Raw genomic sequence first — 6,923 nt, 5'->3', positions numbered from 1 at the left:
AACAGCGAAACTTCTGCAAGTGCTGAATTCAAGGCAGAGAGACAGGGAGACAGATCCTTAGTGTACCAGAAATGGCAACACCCGGAGTGTTCTGCCTGAGCGCTGGCAGGTTCCAGAGAGCAGGAGGACCCCACAGGGCAGCCGCTGATGGGCACAGGGGTTGAGTCAAGTGTGCTCAAAGCACAAAAGTTGAGGAGAAAGGAGACAAGGCAGCTTGAAATAAGGCCATGACATACCTTAAGAGAGACTTTGAAAGTCAAGGCAAAGGCCTTGGGCGGGAACTAGTACAGAGGATTTTATTTTGAGGTTTTTTTTCTTTTCTTTTCTTCTTTTCATTACCCTGAGAAATGAAAGCTTTTTGAGAAGTAAATAGGACATTCTAGGCTCATAGAATGAGAAGCCACCTTAGACCACATCACACCTTCCTGTCTTGAACAGTAGTGACGCTTCAGAGGCAGGAAACCTCTTGCTCTAGGCAAAATTTTAAGAACACTGCATGACAGTCATCCGTCCCATGGGGACCCATCTCACTTCTCTTTATCTTAGGCTATGCAAGTCTGATTAAAACCTTGCATAAACAACACTTCCATAAAGTAAGGGCAGTTGGTGTATGTTTACAAGTTATATTTGAAGCAACAGAGTAGAAATGTGTGATCCTGGAGAAATTACTCTCTCTGAGCCTCAGTTTTTTCATCTGTAAATGGGTGTAATCATTCTTACCACAGAGTTTTAGGGCAAGATTTGGTGAGATCACACTCCTAAGGTGTCAAGTATAGTTTTGTCACATGGTAAAATCTTCTTAGTAGTGATTCTTGTTAAATATGTCCATGACAAATACTCAAGTGAAGTTCACTAAAAAGCCTATGTGAACGTGTGTATTGTCACAAGTTATTTGTCACTTTCCTAGTGGTCATGGAGCTGGTGAGTTCTCTTAAGTTGAAGAAAGAAAGGAGGGAGGGAGGGAGGAAGGAAGGAAAGAAAGAAGCAAAGAAAGAAAGAAAACTTATGCCCCAGTTACAAAATATATAAATCAATAGTGTTCCTGTATACCAACATTAGCCAGTTAGAAAATGCAAGGGAAATCATCCCATTCACCATGGTGATAAAAATATCAATTATTCAGTAATAATATTCCTGTGCCTATCTATAGGGTTACTGCATAGATTAAATTATATGAATACATTTATAGTATTTTTTAAAAATTCCTGAACATAATAGGAGCTCATAAGTATTAGCTGTTATTGTCAATAAGAAAAAATATGCAGGATTTATATGAGGAAAACTCCAAAACTTTACTGAAACATTGTACAATACACAGATGATTTGAACAAATGGAAAGAAACTCTAATTATCACAGGGAAATTCAATATTGTAAAATCAATTTTCCCTCAAATTAATCTATATATTCCACCAAAATGCCAACAAGATTTTGTGGATCTTTAAAATGTATTCTAAAGTACATTCAGAGCCATAAAAATTTTATATGTTAGACTTTAAAAAATAACACTGACACGTCACATGTAACACATGTAACACTGACATGTGTACAAACATGGCACAATGAGTCCCACTGTTGCATATCATTATAATGCACCAATAAAAATAAACCAAAAACTAAAAAAGTACTGATGAAGAATTTAATTCATCAACTATTACACTGTATTTATTATAAAGATGCAATAATTAAAATAGTGCATTATTTGCATGGGTTGAACAATTAAACAGAAAGGAAAGTTTGATGACAGATACAAATAAAAGATGTGCAAGGATTCAGTATGTGAGAAAGGGATCCGTGCAAATCACGTGGGAGGATCAATTCCTCAATAAATGGTAAGGCCAATGGCTATTTAATAAAAAAGCTAAACCTGTATTTTACATCATATAAACGTATATTTCGAGGGATTAAAATGTCAATGTGAGTTTAAAATCACAAAAATACTAGAAAAAAATTTTTCATTTGCTCCACAAGTATAAATGTTGAGGTGTTGCTATGTTTGAGACATCATTCTCAGCATGAGCAGACGGCCCCAAACAGGACTTGTGGGGTCTGTACTCTGAAAGCCTGGGTTCTGTGGAGTCACTAGGAGGCTACTGTGGCCAGGACAGGCAGTGCCCTGGGTAGATTTTGAGTGTCTCCCAAAGGTCCACGTGGTAAAGGGGAGTGGTTCCCACTTCTGCTGGGAAGTAGTGGAAGCTTTAGGAAGTGGGGGCCTTCCCTGGGTCATTATGGGTATGCCTTCCAAAAGGAATCGTGGAGTCCTGGTCACTTCGTCTCTCTTTGGCTTCCCAGATGCCCGGTAAGTGGTTTTGCAAATGCTTCTGCCTGATGTGCTGCCTCGCCACAGCCCCAAAGCAATGGCGTCACTGGATCGGGAACCGAAATCTCCAAAGATTGCAAGTCAAAATAAGCCTTCGCTCTTCCTAAATCCATGATCTCAGGTATCTGTTACAGTAATAGGAAGCTGACTAACATAGTCAGGGGTATTCTTCTGAAGAGATGTTAACTGAGCTCAGCATAGAATGTTGACAGGCTGCCCAGGGCTTCCCCTGAATTCCATCAGGAAAAAAGAACTCATGCCAGGTAGTTAAAAGAGGTGTTAGAAGAGCCCTAACATCAAACAGGGTGTGGTCCAGCATCCCAGAGATGAGCAGGAAGGAAATCACTCCTAACCACAAAAGAGACAAAGGAGGTACTCTTACCAGAGCCCACGCAGGGCCTTGGTGAGAACTGGAACCGCAGAGAAGAGGCAGGTTCCGCTCAAGAGACCCCTGCGGCAGAGGGCAGAGGGGCGGGATGCCGGGACTCCTCACTGATCGCTCGCTGAAGCCAGCCAGCCTCTGGTGGGCGAGGGAGCCTCAGGAAGAGCGTTTGCAGATTCCAGGACCAGGCACTGCAGAGAGGATTGGGATCTGGAAGAGCAGATCTGCCAGTCCAGCCTTCCTGGCAGCCATGAGCAATGCCCAGGCCAGCAGGTGGGGAACGAAAAGAGACACCTTGGCCCCTGATGGCAAACCAACAAACCAGCGCAGATGGAGGTCTGCCGAGTAACAGGAAGAGTAGCATGAGATGAGCTTAGGGGTGCCAGCAGGGGCCAGAGGGCGGGCAGCACTGCCGGTGATTTCTCAGCCATTTATTTATGTTTACCTTTCTTTAACATTTTTTGTGGGTGAAAGGGGTGCTTTACTACTGCACCCCAGCTCCACCCACCCACCCACTTTTTTTTTTTTTTTTTGGTACCAAGGATTCAACCTGGGGGCACTTAGCCACTGAGCCACATCCTTTGCCCTTTCTACTTTTTATTTTGAGACAGTGTCTCCTAAGTTGCTGAGACTGGCCTTTGACTTGAGATCCTCCTGCCTCAGGGTAGCTGGGTTTGCAGGCGGGTGCCACCAACACCAGCCTCTGCGTTTTCATCTGAGTGAGCATTCCGAGGACAGTGGATGAGAAAGGTCCAGAGCACAAACACGGAGAGGAGTTAGTAGGCGCAGATGCTGCTGCCGAGGAGGAGGCCTGGGGATGGAGAGGAGCCCTGGAGTCGGGATCTCCGCTGCAGATGGAGCTGTCAGAATTCACCAGGATGTTGAAGGCGAGAAGTGAAGGAAAAAATAACCAAGAAAATGTAAGACCTGAAGTCTGATTCCTGTCAGGATGTGGAAGGACACGAAAATCCTTCCATCTCATAGAAACGGGAAAGACAAAATGCTTTTCTGTGAGTGCTTTGCACAGGTAGAAGTGAGCCTCAGTGACAGAATTTAGAGAGAAGCTCTTCAGAGGTGAGCCGAGGGTCGCACCAGCTGTCCTGTGTGGAGGCAGGGACCTCGTTGGCACAGGGCAGGAGAAACAAGCCTGTCATAGCTGGGGGACTTGGAGAGGAGGCAGTGGCTGAGCCTCAGAGGACAGGGGACTGGAGGGGTCAGTTGGAATCTGTAAGAGCTCCCACACACAAATACATCCTTCTTGGCTAATAATTTCCCACCACGTCCCCACATTTTCAAACTCACCTAGGGACGCCGAATGAATGGGTGGCGGTGAAGGGAGGGCTGGTAGGCAGAGAGCAACTGGGTAGTCCCAGGCGGCCTCAGAGCTGTGGATCCTGGGGTCCCGCTGGAGTTAAACCAAAGTTGAGGAAGAAATATCGAAATCGTAGTCCTACTCTCTTCAATTTCAAACTATAAGAGGATCAAGAAAGTGTTTGCTACAGAGGAGCTTATTGGTAGGCTAATCACACTTGAACTCAGTCTAACTGAAGTTGTGGCACAGTGCCAACTCAGCCCAGCTACACGAGGACCAGGAATGATCAGCCTCCACCGTCACCGCTGGACGAGGGAAAGGAATTGCCCTTGCCGGAAAATAAAACGCACCTACAGAGTCATCTTACAGCCTCCACTGACTCGTAAGCACTCTCTGATGAGTGTGAATGATTGGGAGGCACGTGAAGAAGGAAAATGTGCCCCACAACCAAGAAAAACAACCAGTAGAAGTGGATCTACAGACAACTGGCTATTGGAATTAAGAAGCAAGAATTTTAAAAAATCCGTTATACACATAATAAGGGTTTTGCAAAAAACGTACAGGTCAAGACAGGGGTGTTCAAGAGAGATGTGGATCTTTAGGGAAAAAGTCAAGTGGAAATTTTAGACCTAAATATATATATGTGTGTGTATATATATAATATATATGCGTATGCACATATATAAATTTAAAAATCCACGGAATAGGTATAGCAGCAGATTGGACGCTAAGGGAAGATTCAGGAAACTTGAAGAGAGTTCACTGGAAATTATCCAGGCTGAAGCAAGAAAGAGAACAACACTGAAACTAAATAAATAAATACAGCACCAGTGACCTCTTAAGATACAACAGTCCAACCTACGTGTAATGGGTGTGCCAGGAAGAAAGGGGCAAAGGATGGGGCAGAGAAAGTCTTGAAGAAAATGGTCATAGATTCCCAACTTTTTTGTTGTTATTAAAAAGTTTATTTTACAAAAAGTTTAATATGAAAATGTACATGACCCTTTTTTTTTTTTTTTTTTTTTTTTTTTTTTTTTTTTTTTGCGGTGCTGGGAATTGAACCCAGGGCCTTGTGCTTATGCATGACCCAATTTTTATGTCATAGTTAAACAGGCCCTCTGGAAACAGATTTCTGTGCTGAATAACCATTATTTATACTCATTCCAAGGCTTCTAACAGGATGATACTTTTCCTCGTGTTACCCCCATTCCAATATTGTTCTGTTGCCCACTAGTTGGCATTGCCACACATTCGTCTATCACAAGATTCACAAAGGGGTCAAATCCCCGCAATATTCCTCAGGCATGTCTGCCACCATTTAATTTCAATGATAATTTCTTGCCCATAAATTTTTTCAACTCTGGAGGGTGAGCTTTGCTCTTGCTGTCTACTCTACAGGCTCAGAAATAGATTCCCAATTTTAATAAGAAATGTTAACCGTAGGTCCAAAAAAGTCAATAAGCCCAGCAGGAAAAACACACATAAAACCACCTTTCGGTGCATTATCGATTCCTAAAAGCCAAAAAGGGAGAAAACGTTGAAGAGCAGCCAGAGAAGAAAGACGGGTGCACAACAGGACAACGATGGGAGGGACACTGACTCCTCACTAGGAACCAGGCCCACCAGCCGCACCAGCAGCACACACCCACACTTGGAGCGACGGAGAAGATGAGCACGGCCCTGCGCAAGGATGACACACGGATTCGCCAAGCGTTCCATACCAGAAAGAAAGAAGAAAAATAATGCACAAAGACTGCGAGAGGACATTTTTAATGTACAAAAAAGAAAATTAAAAAAAAAAAAAAAAAACTAGCCACCTGTCATCCTGTATCCAAAGACATTCTAGTTCAGCAATAGCTGAAGGAAAGTTATACCAGCTGGAAACCTGGAGCTACTCAAAGGAATGAGGAATACCAAAAACCATGAAGACATCGGTGACTATAAGGGTTTCTTCCCTCTTACTTTCTTTCATGTACCATGTAAGGCAACAATAACAACATATCACGGGTGTTAGGAGACACACAGAAATAAAATGCAAGTCAGCAATGGCACAGAGGTCAGCGGGATCCGTGAAGAATCACACAGGCCTCCTGGGGTTGGTCCTGGACAGCTGTGACAGTGGCAGTGTGCTCACCTCAGGGCCACCGAGGCGTTCAAGCCGCTGCCATTTACTAGGATTAAGAGAACTCGGAAGGGATCTGTTGGAGGGAGGGAACCCTGAGTGGTTGCAGGCCCTGCCGACTGCCCACCCAGCATCCACTGCACCCTCCTGACAGCACCCTGATCTCATTCGCGACTTCACCAGTTTCTCATAGACCACAAGTGACTCAGGAAAGCTGGCTGCATCTTCTCAAGAGCTGGCCAAATAGGTCCAGAGGTAAATGGCTCTCTCCTGTTTATTGAATAATTCAGGACTCCTGGCCTAAGTCAGTCAATGCTGGGCATTCCCTTGGCCAGTAGGAAAGTTCAGAAACGAGAAGAATGTTTATGAGAACATGAGAAGAACGGTTTTCGTACTTGAGAAGGACCCACCAAAGCCCAATGTGGCTCTTCCTCTGAACGCCGTGACAGGAAGAAGCCCGCTGGTGCTATCACGGTCGCTTGGCATCCAGCTGGAGGCCCACGCAAACCACGCAGCGGGTGGAGGTCAGAGCCGGAGCTGATGCACTGACTGCTGCTGATCCGCAGGCCAGGACAGAACTTCCTCATGCACTTACGTTAATGATTACCTGAGTGTAAACTGCATTTTATATTACACTGTTGTGGTTTGAGTCTGGAATGTTCCCCACAGGCTGGTGTGGGTAAAGCTAGGTCCCCAGTACAGCAGTGTTCAGAGGTGGGGTTTTGGGGAATCACCAGGGCTCCATGTCATCAGGGGATGGATCCCTTTGACAGCTGAATGGAAACCGTG

The 6,923-nt window shown here is 44.6% G+C and overlaps 1 pseudogene; it reads right to left on the bottom strand.

The window, feature by feature from the left end:
• Nucleotides 1–5,170: 5,170 nt before the first annotated feature.
• Nucleotides 5,171–6,721, bottom strand: LOC124965739 (small nuclear ribonucleoprotein G-like; annotated as a pseudogene).
• Between the last annotated feature and the right edge of the window lie 202 nt (nucleotides 6,722–6,923).

This window comes from Sciurus carolinensis, chromosome 15, assembly GCF_902686445.1.
Source record: "Sciurus carolinensis chromosome 15, mSciCar1.2, whole genome shotgun sequence".
Taxonomy (NCBI): Eukaryota; Metazoa; Chordata; class Mammalia; order Rodentia; family Sciuridae; genus Sciurus; species Sciurus carolinensis.
Note: the sequence above shows the minus strand (reverse complement) of the source record. Positions and strands in the feature narration are given on the sequence as shown.